This window comes from Suricata suricatta, chromosome X, assembly GCF_006229205.1.
Source record: "Suricata suricatta isolate VVHF042 chromosome X, meerkat_22Aug2017_6uvM2_HiC, whole genome shotgun sequence".
Classification (NCBI taxonomy): Eukaryota; Metazoa; Chordata; class Mammalia; order Carnivora; family Herpestidae; genus Suricata; species Suricata suricatta.
Genome location: NC_043717.1, coordinates 60,548,478 through 60,553,459, shown reverse-complemented (window position 1 = coordinate 60,553,459; position 4,982 = coordinate 60,548,478).

Here is a 4,982-nt window from a genome sequence, read left to right as displayed (position 1 = left end):
TAAAATTAATCGCTGGGATTGAGAAAAGCATCAAAGAATCAACTGATGAGTTAAAAAAGGCTATAGGTGAGGTGAATAACAAACTGGAGGCAGCCACCTCAAGGATTGACAAGGCAGAGAGAAGAATAGGTGAATTAGAAGATATAGTTCTAGCAAAAGAGGAAGCTGAAAAAAAGAGAGAGAAATCAATCCAGGAGCAGGAAAGGAGAATTCGAGACCTGAGTGACACAATCAAGCGGAACAACATCCGTATCATAGGAATTCCTGAAAAGGAAGAGAGAGAGAAAGGGCATGAAGGGATATTAGACCAAATTATAACTGAGAATTTCCCAAATCTGGGAAAAGAAATAGACATTCAAATTCAAGAGGCACAAAGAACCCCCTTAAGACGTAACATGAATCAGCCTTCAGCACGACATATCATAGTGAAACTGGCAAAATATAAAGACAAAGAGAGAATTCTGAAAGCAGCTAGGGAGAAAAGGGCCCTCACATACAAAGGGAAACCTATCAGAATGGTTACAGACCTAATGAAACCTGGCAGGCCAGGAAGGAATGGCAGGAAATATTCAATGTGATGAGCAGAAAAAACATGCAGCCAAGAATCCTATATCCAGCAAGCCTGTCATTCAAAATAGAAGGAGAAATAAAAGTGTTCCCAAATAAACAAAAACTGAGAGAATTCATGATTATTTTCTTCACTATGCATAAGATTATTTTTTATCTTGATGAAGTCCCAATAGCTCTTTTTTTATTTTGTTTCTCTTACCTCCGGAGACATACCTAGTAAGAAGTTGCTCCTCCAGAGGTCAAAGAGGTTGTTGCCTGTTTTCTCTTCTAGGATTTTGATGGTTTCCTGTCTCACATTTCAATCTTTCAACCATTTAGAGTTTATTTTTGTGCATGGTGTAAGAAAGTGGTCCAGTTTTGTTCTTCTGCATGTTGCTGTCCACTTTCCTAACACCATTTGCTGAAGAGACTATCTGTTTTCCATTGGATACTTTTTATTGCTTTGTCGAAGATTAGTTGTCCATATATTTGTGAGTCCATTTCTATGTTTTCTATTCTGTTCCATTAATCTATGTGTCCGTTTTTGTGCCAGTACCATACTGTTTTAATGATTACACCTCTGTCATAGATCTTGAGGTCTGGAATTGTGATCCTTACCTTTGCCTTTCTTTGTCAACATTGCTTTGGATATTCAGGGTAGTTTCTGGATCCATACAAATTTTGGAATTTTTTCTTGTAACTCTGTGAATAATGCTGCTGTTATTTCAATAAGGATTGCATTGAATGTGCAGATTGCTTTGGTAATATAAACATTTTAACAATATTTTTTCTTCCAATCCATGAACATGGAATGTTCTTCATTTCTTTGTTTCTCCTTCAATTTCTTTTACCTCTTTGGTTAGGTTTATTCCTAGTTACCTTATGGTTTTTGGTGCGATTATAAATGGGATTGATTCCTTGTTTATCATTCTGCTTCTTCAGTACTAATGTGTAGAAATGCAACCAATTTCTGTACAATGATTTTATATCCTGTGACTTTACTGAATTCACCAGTCAGTTCTAGCAGATTTTTGGTGGGGTCTTTCAGGTTTTCCAAGTAGAGTGTCATGTCGTCTGTGAAGAGTGAAAGTTTGACTTCTATGCCAGTTTATATACCTTATATTGCTTTTTGTTGTCTGATTGCTGATGGTAGGATTTCCAGTACTATGTTGAACAACAATGGTGAGAGTGAACATCCCTATTGTTTTACTGACAATTTTTCCCCATTTAGGATGATATTAGCTATAGGCCTTGCATATATGGCTTTTATGATATTGAAATATGTTTTTTCTCTCCATACTATCTTGAGGGTTTTTATCAAGAAAGGATGCTGAATTTTGTCAATTGCCTTTTCTTCATCTGTTGAAAGGTTCATATGGTTCTTATCCTTTCTTTTATTAATGTGGTGTATAAAATTGATTGATTTGTTGGGGCGCCTGGGTGGCTCAGTCGGTTAAGCCTCTGACTTCAGCTCAGGTCAGATCTCACGTTCGTGGGTTCGAGCCCCGCGTCAGGCTCTGTGCTGACGGCTAGCTCAGAGCTTGGAGCCTGCTTCGGGTTCTGTGTCTCTTTCTCTCTCTGCCCCTCCCCTTCTCATGCTCTGTCTCTCTCTGTATCAAAAATAAATAAAGCATTAAAATTTTTTTAAAAAATAAATAAAAAAATAAAATTGATTTGTGAATATTGAATGAGCCATAAAGCACAGAAATAAATCCAACTTCATCATGGTAAAAAATCCTTTTAATGTACTGTTAAATTTGATTTCCTAATATCTTGTTGAGAATTTTTACAACCAGGTTTATCATGGATATTGCCCTGTAATTCTCATTTTTACTGGAGTCCTTGTCTGGTTTTGGAATCAAAGTAATGCTGGGTTTACAGAATGAGGTTGGAAGCTCTCCTTCCATTTTTATTTTTGGAACAGTTTGAGAATATGTAATAACTTTGCTTTACATGTCTGTTAGAATTCCCCTGGGAAACCATCTGTCCCAGGACTCTTATTTTGTTAGGATATTTTTGATAACTGATTCAATTTATTTGCTGCTTGTTGGCCTATTCAAATTTTCTATTGCTTCCTGTTTGAGTTTTGGTAGTGTGTGAGTGTCTGGGAATTTGTGCATTTCCTCTAGATTGTCCAGCTTGGGCGTATATTTTTATAATATACTCTTATAATTGTATTTCTTGGTGTTTGTTGTGATTTGTCTGTTTCATATGCGTTTTGACCTATTTGGATCTTCTCTTGGTTATTTTTGAGAATTATGTGTAATGGTTTGTCAGTTTTGTTTATTCTTTCAAAAAACCAACTTTTAGTTTCATTGATCTGTTCTACCATGTTGGAAGGGTGTGAGTTTGTTTGTATATCATGTATTTCTGATTTAATCTTTATTATCTCCCTTCTTATGCTGCCTTTTTGCTTTATGTACTGCCCCATTTCTAGGTCCTTTAGGTGTAAGGTTAAGATGTGTATTTGGAACCTTTCTTGCTTTTCCTAATAAGCCTGAATTGCAATGTACTTTCCTTGTAGGACTGCCTTTGCTGCATCCCAAAGTGTTTGGACTGTCATGTTTTTATTTTCACTTGCCTTCATGTACTTTTTACTTCATCTTTAATTTCTTGGCCACCCATTCATTCTTTAGTAGGATGCTTTGTAACTTTCACATGTGAGGGCTTTCCATTTTTTTTTCTTGTAGTTGACCTCAATTTTTGTAACATTTTGGTCTGAAAAAAATATATAGTATGATCTTAATATTTTATACCTATTGAGGGCTGATTTGTACCCATTATGTGATGTGTTCTTTAGAACATTCCATGTGCACTCAAGAAGAATGTGTATTCTGCTGCTTTAGGATGAAATCTTAAGAATATATTTGTTGGGGCACCTGGGTGGCTCATTGGTTGAGCATCCGACTTTAGCTCGGGTCATGATTTCACAGTTCAGGGGTTCCAGCCCCACGTTGTGCTCTGTGCTGACAGCCCAGAGCCTGGAGCCTGTTTTAAGTTCTCTTTCTTTCTCTTTCCCTCACTTGCTCATGCTCTGTCTCTGTTTCTCAAAAATAAACATTAAAAAATTAAGAAAAGAATATATTTGTTAAGCCCATCCAGTATAATATGTCAGTCAAAGCTATTGTTTCCTCTTTTCTCCTTAGATGATCGGTCCTTTGCTATAAGTGTAGTATTAAAGTTTCCTATTATTATGGTGTTATTATCAATGAGTTTCTTTATGCTTGTTATTGATTTACCTATTCAGGTTTTCCTATTTGGGGGAATAAATATTTACAATTTTTAGATATTTGATAGATAGACCACTTAATTATGATGTAATTCCCATCTTCATTTTTTGCTACAGTCTTTGCTTTAAAATCTAGTTTGTATGATAGAAGTGTGGCTACTTTTGGCTTTCCTTTGACATCCGTTAGCATGATAGATGGTTCTCCATCCTCTCACTTTCACTCTGCAGGTGTCCTCAGGTCTAAAGTGAGTCTCTTTATGGAAGCATATAACTACATCTTGTTTTTTCATCTGTTCTGATACCCTATACCTTTTGATTGGAGCATTTAGCCCATTTACATTCAGAGTGAAATATATGAATCTAGTGCCATTGTGTTATGTGTAGGTTTCATGTTTCCAGTGATGTTCTCTGGTCCTATGTAGTCTCTGCTGCTTTGATATTTTCTTCCCCTCCACTCAGATAGTCCTTCTTAAAATTTCTTGAAGGGTTGCTTTACTGGTCATGAACTCCCATAGTTTTTGTCTGGGAAAGGCTTTATCTCTCCTATTCTGAATGACAGCCTTGCTGGATAAATGATTCTTGGTTCCTTATTTTTCTTATTCAGCATATTGAATATTTCCTTTCACTCCTTTCTGGCCTTGCCAAGTTTTGGTGGACAAGTCTGCTGCTAACCTTATATGTCTACTGTATGTTAAGGACCATTTGTCCCTAGCCACTTCAGAATGTTCTCTTTATCCTTGTATTTTGCAAGTTTAACTACGATATGTTGTGGTGTTGACCTGGTTTTGTTAATTTTGAAGGGAGTTCTCTGTGCCTTTTGTACTTGAATACCTATTTCCTTCACCAGATTTGGAAGTTCTCAGTTATAATTCGTTCAAATAAACCTTCTGCCCATTTCTTGCTCTTCTTCTGAGTCTCCTATGTTCTGGGTATTGTTTCATTTCATGGAATCACATAGTTCTCTAATTATCCCCTCATGATCTAGTAATTTCGTTTCCCTCTTCTTTTCACCTTATTATTTTCCATAATTTTACCTTCCATTTCACCTATTCCTTCCTCTGCACCTTCCATCCTCACTGTCACTGTGTCTAGTTTCCTTTGGATCTCACCTATAGCCAAAGTTCTTAAGTCTTTGATCTCCACAGCAAGGGTCTATCTTGTGTGTTTTATGCTTTTTTCAAACTCAGCTAGTAGTCTTATGACT